The sequence below is a fragment of the Cololabis saira genome, chromosome 4, assembly GCF_033807715.1.
Source record: "Cololabis saira isolate AMF1-May2022 chromosome 4, fColSai1.1, whole genome shotgun sequence".
Taxonomy (NCBI): domain Eukaryota; kingdom Metazoa; phylum Chordata; class Actinopteri; order Beloniformes; family Belonidae; genus Cololabis; species Cololabis saira.
In genome coordinates this window covers 18,225,402-18,243,313 of record NC_084590.1, presented here as the reverse complement: position 1 = coordinate 18,243,313, position 17,912 = coordinate 18,225,402, and positions in this window count along the sequence as shown.

Below are 17,912 nucleotides of genomic sequence, written 5' to 3'. Positions count from 1 at the left end.
CCCATCTACCTCTACTACTTGACTCATCCTGTTCGTTAGTAAATCACATTTTGAGATACCTATATTCTCCCCCTTACTAAAGAAACAAGTTGTATTCATTCTGTACTTACAATGTGGTTAATTTTCTCATTTGTGCTTCAAATTTTTATACGTTTTTATTTGCTCAATGATAAAAACAATAACGTCATCTTCCAACAGTTTCCCTGTAATTTATTGCATGGTTGTATTCTTTAAATTGACGTGACACCCTGTTCCCTATAGTGGAGGCAGCCGTCATGTGTAAATGACTTGTACTACTAAACTAAGAAACACACTTACCGTAGATGATTGTGTATGCAAATGGACACTAACACTTGTTCAAACTGCAGGTATATTCCAGGGCTAAGTCAACATGGTAGCGAAATAACCACTGAACAAAAGATAAATATTGTTGAAAGCAAAAACAATTTACAGAAACTTTTGTTATCTTCTAAAAGAAGCCGCAATATTAAAGAATTTGAATTGTTTGTAAATTTTTCTTTCTTTGATAAACTCCTGTGTTGTTCTTTCTGTCGTCGATAAATTTCACTTTAAGTAAAAGGATTTTGTAATTTATTTAAATTAAATTGTTATGAAGTAAGTAATCTTCAAAATTTCCAGATGGAAAACACAAGTTTTACAAGTAAAACTGAACTGTTTCCTTTAGGCACATCAAAACAAAAAGGGAATATTTCAATCCCCTATATATATTTTTTTTAATAAAACTATTCCAGCTGTCAGTGACTATAAGTGACTATATATCCTTTTTTAAACAATTAATCCAATATTTGTAATTTTTTTATTGCAATGCAATTTTAGTTTGCCAGTTTTCATAACATGCTGCGTTGGATGCTTTTATTGTCATCAATTCTCCTGCAATTTTGGTTACCACAGTGAAAAATCCTACTAGTTATGGGACGACTGGATTTGGCTCTGCACTCAAGGTGTCACTTTAGAGATTGAGAGGCTCCAATTGATATCTATCACACCATACTTCATGTTGAAAAGTGAGAGATGACTGGTTGCACAGAATCTGCTCCACAGAGATGACTGTTGTAAGCCAAGATCAAAGCAGCTCTCTCTGAATGCACCTCAGCTAAGGTGCAGCATCCACGGTGTAATGGGAGCTTTCTCATGTGTCAATTCCCGGAGAGTCGCTACCCATTTTAAAATAGTGAATATCCATAAACGATCAGGAAGGTGGACACATGGGAGGAACTTCTAAGCAAGTGCCTTAAGAAAAAGATGGTTGATGAAGATTAAAGGGATTTTTTGTGAAAGTCCTATTATATAATGTATCATCAGCACATGACTTCCAGTACCTGGTAAAGGTCGGTATTAAAAGCAGCATAAATGCTCTGAGCATTACAGCATTATGAAAGTCTTAACTTTCCTTGAGGGACAGTTTGCTTCCTGAGTGTACCTTGATAAACTTGACTGAGATCATTTATATTTATCCCGACAGTTGATCTGCTAAACCAGTGGTCTTCAACCCTGGTCCTCAGGATCCCTGTCCTGCATGTTTTAGATGTTTCCCTGCTTCAGCACCCTGAAAAAAATGACTGTCATTAACAGGCTTGTGCAGACCTGGATGACAAGCTGATAACAACCATTAATTAGAATCAGGTATGATGATGCAAGGAAACATCTAAAACATGCAGGACAGGGCTCCAGAGGACCAGGGTTGAAGACCCATGTGCTAAACAATCAAAGAGACAAAATTATTTATCTATTATCTTAACATAAAAGATGGAAAACTTTAATTAATCAGGTCCATCCTTCTAATTTGAAAGGCACTCTTGAGACATCTTTTGACAAGTAGTATTGAATTGTAATCGTTTACACTTATTGCACTTTATTTATTTTTATGGATATAGGTCAATTTGTCTTATGGTCTGACGAGACAAAATTTGAACCTTTTGCCTTAATCTTATCATTAACATATTTGGCACAAAGCCAATATGGAGCATCAAGACAGGGAAATCTAAATAATGTCGCAGTCTTGACATCAAACCAGTCTAGTCAAAAACCTCTAAAATGACCTCAAAAGAGCTATTTATATAATATAATGTATTCGATTTTCTCATAATTCAAAAGGAACTAACATTTTTTGCAAGGAGGAGCGGGCTGAAATTCCAGGATCAAAAATTACTGTTGCGTTCAGCCAATGCTGGTGATTATGGATGAGGAAGTGACTGTTAATCAGACATATTAATAATAACTCATTGCTTTATATGAACTCTGGTGAAATTGTACAACAACAAAAAAATAGAATCACCTCCCTCTGAGCTGTCATGGTTGAAAAAAAATCATTTGTTTTGACAAACAGGCTGTAAATATATTTATTTCTGCCAGCCCCCACTGGCCAGTCGAGGAATTGTGATGAATCTTACTTATACATGAGACTCAACCCCAATGTTATATGATTAGCACTTGTATATTTCAAGCCTTCGCCCTCATCCTTTGTAAGATGTATTGATGGTGGAAATTCCTTATTGGCATATAAGTGCCACTAACTTGAGGTAGCATCCATCTGTAATTTGATTGCTATTCTACAGATGAGTGACTGGAAAGGGGCACTTCTTTGGGCCAATGATATTTAATCGAGGATTTTAATTCTCAATTGAATGACTGCTAAGTTTCCAGGTCCTTAGCCTGTCCAAATAGTTCCCTGCTGAGCACAGCAGATATCCATAGTAGATAGCCCCTTTTACATTGATACCCTTGCGTTTAACACGAAGATCTAGTGTGTCGCCTGTCTTTTTGCAATGACTGACGCGGGGTGGCGTGTCGAGCTGGCCCAGCGAATAACTCGCCTCCAAGGGAACTAATGTAAACAGAACTAACGTGAGGTGTGGATTTGTGTAAGGGATTTATTTATCGCTTAACCTGAGTACAACCCACCAGGGGAGTTTTTTTGTTTTCTAAATAAAATAAGGAAACAGTTGATGAGAGTAACAACAACAGCAGGAGGTCACAGGTAGGGCTGATATTTGCAAGATGAGTAACTGGGGAGACAAAGAGATCTGCAAGCTACTCAGCCTCTGAGCCAAGGACGCTGTAAATCGTCATATGTCCAGAAGCATAAAGGATGGTCAATTGTTCGAACAGCTGGCAACAAAAATGACAAACCGGGGCTTTGCAAGAAGCAAAACCCGGCCAAAAGTACGCTCCTCCCGATGTTCATCCATCCTCATTTTGAAAGTTACACCTCTCTGACAGCGCCTAAATCTTGCTGATGCAGGGATAATACGTCATTATAGATACCCACACAACGTACATTATATAACGCGGATAAGGCCTCCCAACTCGCCTTCCCTCCCCTCAACTCACTTTCAGGCGGGGTGGCAAATAACACGCCTTGCGTTTATATTACCCAACACACATTAAACACACATTCATCATCCAGCAATAATAGCGGGATCTAATCTAAAAACGCCTATTGACCGCTGGCATCTTCCATTATGGTTTAACATCTCCACTTCGGTCTGGTCTGTCCAAAGAACATTTACAATAGAAGTTTTATATTAGTCTTGTGGATTTCTTTCCCCTTTTTTTAAAGACTTTGGAAGAAAAATCTGTGCTACCTTTTTAAGGGGAAGTGTTTTTTTCTGGTCAACCCTTCACACAAGGCCATGCATGTGTATCTTTTTTTCTTCTTTTTACAGTTGTTCAATGATGAACTTTAACATTTACTATTCTAACAGAGGCCTGTAGAATCCAAAGACCATTTTACAATTCACCTGAACATAGCACAGTTTGACCTTGAGAACGACTTGCTGAGATGTCCAATTTTGGGCAGATTGACAGCTTTTAATGGTGTTTTTCACTTGTTAGAATGTTGTTTTTTTTTCAATTTCTTTTTTTTTTCTACTTTATAAAGAATGGGCAGCATCTTGTTTGAAAATGGCAAAAATGACACAATGACCCTTTCCATGTTGATGAGCAACAGCAATTGCTTTTGTTCGGCTAGTTCGACATTGAACGTGGAAAATGGCTAACTTTGAGTATTCACTATGACAACCTTTCTGTTGCAACTCTTGAAATTCACCTATGACCTGTTATATTCATTTTACATAGCCTTTGGTCTTTTTAATACTATTCAATAATAAATTGTTGAGATGTTTTGGAAAGTGGAAACATAAAATGTATCCCATTGTGCCTTCAGACAATTTTCCTGCAACTGAGTGGAAATCCTGAAAGAAAATGCTTGCCATAACTGTCAACATGCAGCTGCGGCGTGGCTGTAACCTCATCAGATGAGCTAAATGAGCTAGTGATGATGCATCCATACCTTTAAATGGGATGAAACACATAGTGATCCAAAAATCCAACACACTGTCAGTGCGAAGCCGGTTTAACATAATTATTCATGTCTTTTCTCAAGGCATTGTGTTAACACAAACTTAAAACATTTGTTGGTTATTAAAGCATATAAGTAGTACACTTCACTGAAGTAATAATTCAAGAGGAGACAAGAGTTACTCACAGTGAGTAACAAGCCAAGTTAGCAGTGAAAATGGATGGGCTGAGCATCTACACATGTGTGCCATCATCTTCGATATCACTGTCACAGTAAACAAAGGAGACAAGGGATGCACCAAGCACAATGAACAAGCACTCCTTACTCTCCTTGTTCTACATAAATCAAAAGAAATCATTACCAGATTCAGAACTGTGGCCTCTGTTGTGCAAATGAAGTCTGGCTCCTGAACAAGACAATAAATCCCTGCCATATTATTTCAGCTTTTGATAAGTGGAATAGCATGATGGAGGGTTGCTGCGAGAGGGGGTAGGGGGCACATATATCTGACTGTGAATATCACTAATAAAACATGAGATAAGCCTTTGATACACTATAACAGCACTTCAGTTTCAATACATCATCTCACTGTCCAGACATGGTTTTATTTATGATTATTCATTTCTGATAAATTAACGTCAAAACATTGATCTAAAATCAAATTAAATATGTTCAGAAGCTCATAATTTTCCCCTTTTTGACTATAATGGAGGAGGCTCGAGTGCTCATGTCTTTGATGTTGCTCATTTATGCGTGGCCCATGTGGAGGGCAAAAACTCCAGTCAAAAGTTGGTCAAAGATTGCCAAAGGTTTGCTATCAAATGCCAGGCAGGTTTAAGCCTCTGACAAATGTGGGATCAGTGACAAATGCCAAAGGGCTGGATTGGTGCAGAAGGGGGAAATGACTCGACTCTCTTGGCTACAGCATGTCTTTATACTTTGGCAAGCCCCCTGAAGCAAGAGATGGCCGGAATACAGGAAGGAAAATTCTACTTTAGTACATGCCGCCAACCATTCTTGCATCAATTCCTCCATGAGGCTCTCTGCACCTCTCGACTGATGCTGAAGACCATTAGATCACCTTTAGTTCCATCCACACTGTTGCACAGCATGTCCTCTCCTTCACCCAACACCCAACACCTGGACCAGGACAGTAATACATGATAACCTTATTTCATTTTCATTTCCAAGATCAAGATTAGATACATAGATTTTAATTTCACACCAGATATGAGTTCGGGGCCTTAAACAACACATTTCCAATGTCATACTGTTCATATAATTTGCAGAATGTGTATGTGTGAGTGTGCTCATGTGTATGCATGCATGTCCTTATGTATCTTTCAAAGCAGTGCTGCTCTCTTTACAGTTTGACTTTAAAAAGGCAGAGCAATGGGTTTCCTTTTGTTCCAACATGTAATTAAAATTGTTATTATGTAACAGATCTAAACAATATTCTAAATTAGTGAAGGGTCATTAAAAAAAAGGGTGTTTTAGCAAAAAAATAGAGAAAACGATTGAATGGATCCTGCATTTCCAGGAAATGTTGGTGTGGGACCTATTTGGGATATGAATGCAGCCAGAATGATCCACAAATTCTATATTGGCCCAACAGTAATTGCCCAAGTGGCTTTGTCCATGTGTGTTGGATGGAGGATGACAATTTGTGTGTTTTTGGCCTCACAGTTTTCCATGATTAATTTGTTAAAGCCAAATGATCCTATTGTATTTATCATTTCAAGCCTGCACACGTGTTTACCCCTTTGGAGGCCATGGATAGGATGTTTATTTTTGGCCCATACCCATTCAGAACCCAGGTGCATGAACATAATCAATGTGGGTAATTTACATTTGGCCAAAATGGAACCTGTGGACAGTTCCATATGGGGCCTACTTCTTAACCCATTTTTCCCCTGGACTTCAAAGCCAAAGCTGGAATTCACCTTTTTTTCCTTTGATATCCTATGTAAGAATATGATGCTACAAATTATCTTCAGACATAATTAGTTGAATTAAATATACTGTACAAGGAAATCAGTTTGTAAACAAGACCTCTGACCTGCATGACGTCATCTCTGTGCGCGCATCGCAGACACAGCTCTGTGTACAGCTGGAGTTCGCTACTGTTAGTTTACTGTTAGTTATTTGAAACATGTCTGAATATTTGTCAAATTCTGAGGTTGTGGACGACGACTTTGAATATGATGGACGTCCTTACCGTTTTGTACCGTTTTGTTTGTCCGGGATGCGCGCACAGAGATGACGTCATGCAGGTCAGAGGTCTTGTTTACAAACTGATTTCCTTGTTACAAACACAGCCCCAGATGTAGACAACAGATCCTGGAAGATGCCCAGAAGCAGATGTAGTGATTCATAAAAGAAATGAACGAGTTTCGCGGCAATAATGTGTTATTTAGACGCTGCATCGTCTGTGTCCTGCTGTGCCCCCATTCACTACCATTATATGGATAAGCGGCTCGCACAAAACTCCTAATATCTTCCGAAGGACTCCAAATGACACTGAACTTTTCTGGGTGAGTATACGACCATAAAAAATGCCAGAAATAAGGTCCAGGTTGTAAAAAACGAAACTTTCCCTTTAAGAGGTTGTTCAGACGTGGTGTAATCACATGGTTCGGTCATCCAATCAAAAGTATCATGTATGTATTTTCATATTTGCTATTAAAATCTATCCCCATGTGGATTTTAAATGCCCTGTTGTCTTTTTTCACAAACAAATATAATACTACAAGGGACATTGTTGATTTTTCCAGTGTAAATATATTTAATACATCATTTGTTTGAAGATACAACAATTATGTGAAAATGAGTTCCTTAATGATCCTCATTTTGAGTTGCTGAGTGGCACAGCTCCCCTTCAGAAGTTCAAACCTAATTCTCAAGAGTGCTGTGATGGCTTTCTACTCTAGGTAAGACACTAACTACCCATAAGTAATTCAAACAGCCCAATATAAAATGATATCCCTTTAAAAACTATGGTGTCAGTATGAAGGACTGCCATTTTTTTCTTTTCTTTAAAAGGCACTATCAACAAAATGGTTGGAAATCTCCAAAAGGGATCCTGTACTTATAGAGAAATGTTTTATGGTGACATGAGAAATATAATTAAGTTAAATGTTATCACTGATAATATATCTTCCCGTGCTAAATATGTGTAAATTATTAACAGCAATTTTTTCTGTCCTCTAAACACTTGAGACTGAGATGGAGGTTCATCTTTCAGCTTGACTGCAACCCTAAGCATATGGCTTAAACTAAAACTTGAGTGGCTTTGGAGGAAACATTTAAATGTCTTGGAATGTCTGTCAAATCCCAGGCCTCAATCCAATCGAGAATGTGTGCTCCAGCAGAAGCCATCCAGCTTGAAGAAGCTGGAGCAGTTGTCTTGAGGAATGGGCTAAAATCCCAGTGACTGAGTGTGCCAAATGTATAGAGACATACCCCTAGGAGCCTTGAGCTGTGGCTGTTGCATAAATGGGCTCTACCAAGTATTTTAGAATTCCCTTGGCTTATTTTACTCGTTGCTTTTCAAGCAAATAAAATCATTTAGTATGTTCAACTTATATATTGAAAACAGCATGTGCCAATTAAATCATATCAATTGCTCACTGAGATGACAGGAGAGGTGAAAAAGCCAAAATAGGTTACATTTACATTAGGGATGCTGCGATCCAGCTAAAAAACACAGATCGGATCGGAGTTCAGGGGAAAACTGCGATCCTAGCACTGCGATACTAGCACGCCATTCCAAAACTCCGCTCCAGCTTTTCCATTCAGCACTTGCTTCTCACACACGAGGAAGAAAGGAGAGGGGAGGGGAAGCTCAGTGATAACAACCATCGGGAGAGAATGTGGATGGCATAAAATGTCAGCGGTGTGGCAATACTTTAAAGTAAAGGGTGAAAACCATGAAAGGCAGAGTGCAAAACGTGTGAAGCACAAGTCTCAAGCTGCTTTCACATAGAGCGTGGTTTGCGCCGCACAGCGCGGCACGGTGAAATTAAAAAATGGGGCAGGCAGGCGCGGCGCAAACGCTGCGGCAGGGGCTGCCGAGCTCAGCGGCAGAGTGGTCCGCAGAAAAGATTGCGCAGTTTATTGTGCTTGCTGACCAGCCCGTCAGTAGTGAGTAATGTGGGATTTCAACGCTTAATTCAACACCTCGAGCCTCGCTACGTTATGCCTAGTTCTGTTTTCACCACACAGCAGCACAGGTTGCCACTGGCAGTAGAATTTATCTGACTTTGGAAGTCATGACTTTTATTCATGTTAACAGATGTCAAACAAAAACTTAAACTTGCTTGATTTTTAGGGCCCGAGCACTTGCAGTGCGAAGGCCCTATTGTATCTGTAGGAATTATTCTTCTTCTTCTTATTGTTCTGACAAAAGGAAGGCCTTTTTGCCCCCCTAAACGTGCCCAAAAAGTCACCAAATTTTGCACCCAAGCCAGGCCTGGCGAAAAATTTGATATTTAATGGTTTGCATTAATGGGCGTGGCAAAATGGCTCAACAGCGCCCCCTTGAAAACTTTGTGCCTCAAGCCCCACGATACGGTTTGACGTACATGCACGAAAATCGGTACACACCTGTATCATGAGACAACTTAAAGAAAAGTCTCTTGTCGTCATGCCCGAAACCGAACAGGAAGTCGGCCATTTTGAATTAATCGTGTCACTTTGGCGCAATTTATGCCATTCCTTCGGCAGTTAATACGGCCCGAACCGTAACGTGCCCCCAGGTGTGTTATACCTCAAAATGTGCGTCTCCCTCCTGCGACCACACGCATTACTTTTCTCTTTCAAAAGCGTTACTGTGGCGACGCTAGACGCCAAAAAGCGCGCCCACCCTTCATCTGGTTGGTTCAGACCGAAAAAATTTTGCGCCTCAAGCCCCATAATACGGTTTGACGTACATGAACGAAAATTGGTACACTCCTGTATCATGTCGCAACTAAAAGAAAAGTCTCTTGGCGCCATGGCCGAAACCGAACAGGAAGTCGGCCATGTTGAACATTCTGAATTACTTGCGTAACTTTGGAGCAATATATGCCATTCCTTCGAGAGTTAATTCAGCCCGAACCGTATCGTGAACCCAGATGTGATATACATCAAAATATGCGTCTCCATCCTGCGACTACACGCATTACTTTTCTCTTTCAAAAGTGTTACCGTGGCGACGCTAGACGCCAACAAGCGCACCCCCCCTTCATCTGATTGGTCCATATTTGATAGTTCCCCAAAAGGCACCAAATTTGGCATGCAAGCCAGGCCTGGCGATAAATTTGATATTTCATGGTTTGCATTAATGGGCGTGGCAAAATGGCTCAACAGCGCCCCCCGGAAAACTTTGTGCCTCAAGCCCCACAATACGGTTTGACCTACATGCACGAAAATCGCTACACACCTGTATCATGGCACAACTTAAAGAAAAGTCTCTTGGAGCCATGCCCGAAACCGAACAGGATGTCGGCCATTTTGAATAAATTGTGTCATTTTGGCGAAATTTATGCTATTCCTTCGGCAGTTAATTCAGCCCGAACCGTAACGTGCACCCAGGTGTGTTATACATCAAAATGTGCGTCTTCATCTTGCGACACCACGCATTACTTTTCTATTTCAAAAGTGTTACCGTGGCGACGCTAGACGCCAAAAGGCGCACCCCCCCTTCATGTGATTGGTCCATATTTGATAGTTCTCCAAAAGTCACCAAATTTTGCATGCAAGCCAGACTTGGCGATAAATTTGATATTTCATGGTTTGCATTAATGGGCGTGGCCTAACGGCTCAACAGCGCCCCCTAGAATACTTTTATCTGCCATAACTTTTGGATGGTTTGACAAAGAGAGTCGTGGGTGGTGTCATGGGACTCTGTAATGAGTCCTTAAGCTTCGTTGGCCTTAATTAGCCCCGCCTCTTCTTCTGATTGGTTGTCCCTTTTTTCTGCTATAACTTTTTAATGGTTTGACATAGGAAGTTGTGGGTGGTGTCATGGGACTTTGTATTGAGTCCTTGACGTTTATTGGACTGAATTAGCCCCGCCCCTTCTTCTGATTGGTTGTCCCTATTTCCTGGTATAACATTTGAATGTTTTGACATAGAGAGTCGTGGGTGGTGTCATGGGAATCTGTAATGAGTCCTTGAGCTTCTTTGGCTTTAATTAGCCCCTTTACTAATATTTATACCTTACAAATATTTAAAAAATTAGGAAAAAACAGTTCCAGACATTTTATCGCTATGTTGGTCTCTACTAAGCCAGTAAGTCAAAGTGAAAAGTTAGCTGAGACTTAGCTCAGCCAGAGCATTATGGTCTTTGGTTCCAGAGGTCGAGAGCTCGAGCCTAGCTTTATGCCGAACTTTTTGTCAGCAATTTTTGTGTTTTTTTTACATCAAAATGTGCGTCTCTGTCCTACGACGACGCACATTACTTTTTTCTTTCAAAAGTGTTACCGTGGCGATGCTAGACGCGAAAAAGTGCTTGTCCCCTTCATCTGATTGGTCCATATTTAATAGTTTTCCAAAAGTCACCAAATTTTGCATGCAAGCCAGGCCTGGCGATAAATTTGATATTTCATGGTTTGCATTAATGGGCGTGGCCTAACAGCTCAACAGCGCCCCCTAGAATACTTTTCTCTGCCATAACTTTTGAATGGTTTGACATAAAGAGTCGTGGGTGGTGTCATGGGACTCGGTATTGAGTCCTTGACCTTCATTGGCCTGAATTAGCCCCGCCCCTTCTTCTGATTGGTTGTCCCGATTTTCTGCCATAACTTTTGAATGGTTTGACATAGAGAGTCGTGGGTGGAGTCATTTCTGATATGCTTATGGGGGGCGGTGGCCGTGAGTGCGAGGGCCCGTTCATCGCTGCTTGCAGCTTTAATTAGGGCCCGAGCACTTGCAGTGCGAAGGCCCTATTGTATCTGTAGGAATTATTCTTTTTCTTCTTCTTCTTCTTCTTATTGTTCTGACAAAAGGAAGGCCTTTTTGCCCCCCTAAACGTGCCCAAAAAGTCACCAAATTTTGCATGCAAGTCAGGCCTGGCGAAAAATTTGATATTTAATGGTTTGCATTAATGGGCGTGGCAAAATGGCTCAACAGCGCCCCCTTGAAAACTTTGTGCCTCAAGCCCCACAATGCGGTTTGTCGTACATGCACGAAAATCGGTACACACCTGTATCATGGCGCAACTTAAAGAAAAGTCTCTGGGCGTCATGTCGAGAAACCGAACAGGAAGTCGGCCATTTTGAATTAATCGTGTCATTTTGGCGAAATGTATGCCTTCCTTCGGCAGTTAATACGGCCCGAACCGTAACTTGCACCCAGGTGTGTTATACATCAAAATGTGCGTCTCCATCCTCCGACACCACGCATTACTTTTCTCTTTCAAAAGCGTTACCGTGGCGACGCTAGACACCAAAAAGCGCGCCCACCCTTCATCTGATTGGTTCAGACAGAAAAAACTTTGAGCCTCAAGCCCCACAATACGGTTTGACGTACATGAACGAAAATCGGTACACACCTGTATCATGTCGCAACTAAAAGAAAAGTCTCTTGGTGCCATGGCCGAAACCGAACAGGAAGTCGGCCATTTTGAACATTCTGAATTAATCGCGTAATTTTGGAGCAATATATGCCATTCCTTCGAGAATTAATACGGCCCGAACCGTATCATGCACCCAGGTGTGTTATACATCAAAATGTGCGTCTCCATCCTGCGACTACACGCATTACTTTTCTCTTTCAAAAGTGTTACCGTGGCGACGCTAGACGCCAACAAGTGCACCCCCCCTTCATCTGATTGGTCCATATTTGATAGTTCCCCAAAAGTCACCAAATTTTGCAGGCAAGGCAGGCCTGGCGATAAATTTGATATTTCATGGTTTGCATTAATGGGCGTGGCAAAATGGCTCAACAGCGCCCCCCGGAAAACTTTGTGCCTCAAGCCCCACAATACGGTTCGACGTACATGCACGAAAATCGGTACACACCTGTATCATGGCACAACTTAAAGAAAAGTCTCTTGGCGCCATGTCCGAAACCGAACAGGAAGTCGGCCATTTTGAAATCTGATTGGTCCATATTTGATAGTTCTCCAAAAGTCACCAAATTTTGCATGCAAGACAGACTTAGCGATAAATTTGATATTTCATGGTTTGCATTAATGGGCGTGGCAAGATGGCTCAACAGCGCCCCCTAGAATACTTTTCTCTGCCATAACTTTTGAATGGTTTGACATAGGAAGTTGTGGGTGGTGTCATGGGACTCTGTAATGAGTCCTTAAGCTTCGTTGGCCTTAATTAGCCCCGCCCCTTCTTCTGATTGGTTGTCCCGATTTTCTGCTATAACTTTGGAATGGTTTGACATAGAGAGTCGTGGCTGGTGTCATCAGATTCTTTATGGAGTCCTTGACCTTCATTGGCCTGAATTAGCCCCGCCTCTTCTTCTGATTCGTTGTTCCTTTTTTCTGCTATAACTTTTGAATGGTTTGACATAGAGAGTCGTGGGTGGTGTCATTTCTGATATGCTTATGGGGGGCGGTGGACGTGAGTGCGAGGGCCCGTTCATCGCTGCTTGCAGCTTTAATTTTATTTAAATTTGCTTGATTTTTTTTATATTGGCTTTTTCATGTTAAGATGTTATTTATTTTATTTAATGCTACTGCCTATTTTATGTTAAAAAAATTTGAATATCTAATAAATTGCTCAAGTTTTGTCATAATAACCTACTGTTGTGGACTATTCATCTCAGGAAGTATGTTATTCTCATTTTGAGCAATGTCACTTTATCAAGCCTTTTCTATTATTCCACACTACAAAATAAGTACTAAAAAAAGTGAACAAATTGGTCAGAACAGAGAGATAGAATATGCGCTGGTATCGGATTGGTATCGGATCGGTACTAGGGCTGTGGTCTCGGTATCGGATCACAAGTGAAAAAGTTGGATCGCAGCATCCCTAATTTACATATTTCATTCTCCTTTCTTCACTTTGCTTCATATGACCTGGTAAATAACATAATTCCTGTAGTTGTGTATTTGCGTTAGTTAAAATTCACCATAGAGATATTTTTGATCTTTGCATGGTTTACAGTAAATCCTTGCTGATTAGTCTCACCACCTTGTGGACTGAATTGGTATGCAGTATTAACATTACATATTCTTGTTGTTCTCTGTTATCAGCAACATTCAATGGCACTGCCAGTAACAATTTCCCAAAAACTGTGAAATCACTGAAGTTTGCAACAGACGCAGCTGCCATGTTTACTTCCTTGCATTTCTTCACTCCACCCACCGTTTCCCATGTATTATGCACTGAAATATTTGCCTCAAAGGCAAAGTCTCCTGTTTGTCCTGAGTCTTGCTTTGATTTGGCCACTTAGCATTCAGCAGAAAGTTAGCCACCAGGGAATTGTTATACCTGGCACAAATAAGAACAAGTACCATTGTAGTTCCAGAAGCCTCATGACTGGCATACACATCAGAGGATATAGAGGGAACACATAGGCATGAATGTCAGAGGGAATATATTTCAATGAGAATGCTGACATGAGTGTATTTTTTTTCTCTTTCTAAACACACTCTTTCAGTAGATTTTACCACAAAGTTGCCCCTTTTTCCACAAACTCTGAAGAAACTGGGATCAGTGTGATCCCCATGGTAGAGTCAAATTTAGGTCACTTATAGTTTGAAACTTTATTATGGCGCTTCCTCACGACCTCTATCTGCAGTCATTAATCACACAAATGCTTCAAGATCCATCTTCATACACACTTTTTTTAACCTACACTGGCGTTATGTAACACACTTGGTTTGAATAATCATAAAAGCATCTCAAGAGTGTGGCATTCTGACCCTTCACCCTAATTTCTTCTGCCTTCATTATACCATCATTATGGGTCTGACTGTAAAGCTAGCTCTTTTAAAATCAAATTTGTGTCCTTAATATTACTGCCCACATGCTGTGATGCCGGATTTAATTGGGTCATACAACAAAGGCGTTTCAGGCATGTTGCAGACTTCTTGCCATGTCAACATCTCATGAATTCCAAAAACACTTCCCCTGTCATTTCCATTGGCTGATCTTCCTGCTGCTCTCCCTTCTTGACATCCATCCTCAATATCCACTCCCCCCCAGCACACAATCTGCCACCCCTTTCCCCTTTGCCTGTCTCCTCCTTCCATCGTGTTCCAAACAGGCCCAAATAGAGAGTGACAACTCTTCCTGTTCCTCTACAAAATTCATGATAAATCTTTCATTCATCATAGATTTTTTAAAACATTCATCTCCCTGGGGCTTTATTCTGTTCTAAAATAAATTAATAAATGAGCCAAGTGCACACAACCACTGAAAGACATTGCTTTTCCCATGCCATCCTCCCTTATCGCTCAAATAATGGCCACCGTTTATGGCACCACTGCATTTAAAGGTGCTTTCAGGAGATTATAAAGGGAGCCCGTGTTCAACTTTGTTTTTCCTTCATGTTGTCTAACTATAGTCTTGTCAAGGACAAGACGGTGTACATTTGAATACTTGCATTGTATTTGAGGATAATACACCATACGTTTTACAGTTCAAGAAATACAGGGCTTTACTTTACTTTACCTTTGACGGACCATCAAAGGCAACGGTGATGGCATGTGCTATTTTACTACAAAATAGAATAGAGAAAAGTTTCTTTGATGAACCTAGGATAATCGCACAGAAGGTAACGTGTAAAAATATACACTGTTAATGATAAATGTGCGGGGGAAAAAATAATTTCATCTCATGAAATGATTGTAAATAAAAAGAGGAATGAAGAAAAAAGAAAATCATTCCATCTTTATAGTCAACAGTCTAATGGCGCTTTTATACTAGTACCTACTCAGCGCGACTCGCCTCGTCCCGCCTCCACTCGCCTCATCCTCGTTTGTTTTTAGACACCCAGATGAGAAGTGGGCGGGTTGGTGCAAAGCTGCTGTGACGTATTTGATTGTGTGATCTAAACGGAGAAGACAACACTAAAGATGTAGAACATGGAGGAGATGATATATATGCTGCTGGGTCTGTGATTTGTGTTCGATATCAAGTTAAAAAATGAGAGTGAAAGAAGTTTGAAGCGGCAATGCTTTTTTTTTGTTTGTTTGTCTCGGCACTGATGAAAAGTCAGCTGGGAGCCGCGAGTGACCGAGCGCCTGGTAGATCTGGTCGTTCCTTATCGCCCGTCTAGATCCCTTTTTAATTCTCTCCTCAGCCACCAGGTTTATGAACATCTGCACCTCAGAGTTGGATCACCAAACAGACGTTTGCGCTGCCATTGCCTGTTGAATAAAATGAAGAAGCCGCGAGTCGTTCTCGCGCTGACTCCCTGCTTCCTGACTCAAGCGTCTGACGGCCCCGCCCCCCGACCAATCGGTGGCGTGTATTGTGATGACGTCAGATCCAGGGCCGACTCAGCACACTTATGGCCCTTTTCCACTAGTACCTACTCTGAGCACTTCTACTCGCCACGCCCCCGTCTTGCGCTTTTCCACTACTGCCCGAGGCGGGTGGAGCCTTGCCAAGCAGATACTTTTTCTGTACCGAGGCTGCCGAGATTCTGAGTGTGCTGAGTCGGCCCTGGATCTGACGTCATCACACTACAGGCCACCGATTGGTCGGGGGGCGGGGCCGTCAGATGTTTGAATCAGGAAGCAGGAGTCAGCGCGAGAACGACTCGCAGCGATTTTATTATACAGCGCAAATGTCTGTTTCATGATCCAACTCTGAGGTGCAGATGTTCATAAACCTGGTGGCTGAGGAGAGAATTAAAAAAGGGATGTAGACGGGCGATAAGGAACGATCAGATCCACCAGGAGCTCTGTTTTACTCTCAGCCGCTCGCTGCTCCAGCTGATTTCTCATCACAAACAAAGGGGTCCTGTATTTTCAAGTGTGTTATCTAAATACCATTGCCATCTCCACCTGAAGACCCCAGCAGCAAAGTGATAATCAAGTATACTAATTTAACTATTTGAAGCAGTGACCTGTGGGCTGATCTTGAGAGTTATTGGTCTTGCTGGAGTTCTCCTTCTCTGTAATTAACTGTGCAGAACAGGGTGACTTCAAGGGTTAGTCTCAAAATGTATCCCCTGAATTTGATTGATGCATACTTTCCTTATCTAGAAAGTCATTGCACTCTTTTATGCTGTATAAAAAATGTTAAAGAGGTCATAATACTTATTCTTCCACCTTATTAGCTCAAAACTATCACCCCACCCCAGGTATTTTTATATGCTTGTCTATGATGCATTGAGCTTGGATGGGTTGAGATGAATGACGTGTAGCATGGTGAAATTGATTTTACAAAAATGTTTATGTTGCATTAGATTATAAAAGTGAATACAGTGTTTTGGATCATGGGCAAGAAATCTGATTCTTAGATGTTGTATAAGGCTCAATTAATACCCTGTTTCAACATGTCATGTTAGATCTTGTGAAAGGATCTACTATTCCCTATCGAACATTTATAAAACCATATACCATGTGTAACAGCACTGCTGGTCTTTGTAGGTGGTAGCTATAAGCTTTTGTCCTCACATTCTTTTCTTTTTTTCATCTTATTCAAGGTTCATTTTTGTCAGAACTACTGATCAGAGACATGTTATCTGCCATGTGTTTTTCCCCCTATTTTCTTGTCTATTGTTCTTACAACTCCTGCCTTAAAGAGAGAGAAGCATCACAGAAAGATTCAGGATTTTCTCACTTTGCAATAAAAGGAAGCATACGGAGGAGGGGTGATCCTGCACATGCATTCACACAATATTGCCATTGAAGTATTGATTTTTCACTTCCTTTTTGTTCCGGCTTGCAGGATTTGTACATCTGACTATATAAAAGATTGAATTTTACCTAGTTGTTGGTGAATGTATTTTTTCCAAGGCACATTTCAACTAAACTGAAAGCTATCTGACAATAGAAATCGAAAAATGTACTAACAATCAACGTTTCATGTTTTTCATCAAGGATATGATACAACCAAAGGTAGCCTTATAATCAATATTTTCTTCTTGCTCTTTTTTTATCTTCATTTGGACGTTTTTAAATGGAAGGTGCTATTGCTGATAGCTCTTGCTGAAAGACCATCAAAAGAATTGCCATGTAAAAAGTAAATAATATATATATATATATATATATTGTTATACTTAAAATAAATGAACACGCTCATGAAAAATGCAGGGAAGGTAAAATATAACACTTCTTAGAAATGGACATGTTTACCCTCGAGACTCCATTAGAGGCTTTGAAGCATTCCTAATGTTTGGAAGCAGATGTCTTACAATGGTAGCGAATCTCTTAGTGCTCTTGCTGTGTAGGGATATGGGAGTGTGTCATGCACAAAGAATCACTGTTTGGCTAATGTGGTCCTCTGCAGCTGTTAACTGGAGTTTAATAATGGTCCACACAACAAGCATCCTGCAAAAGTATCGCAGTTAATGGACCCCAACTGTCTTGCAGTTTCTTGAATGAATCAATGAAAGCTGAACAAGTGAGTCATCACTGTGAAACAATACTACTCTCCCTTGTGGAGATAAATGAATGTGGAACATGTCTTCATAT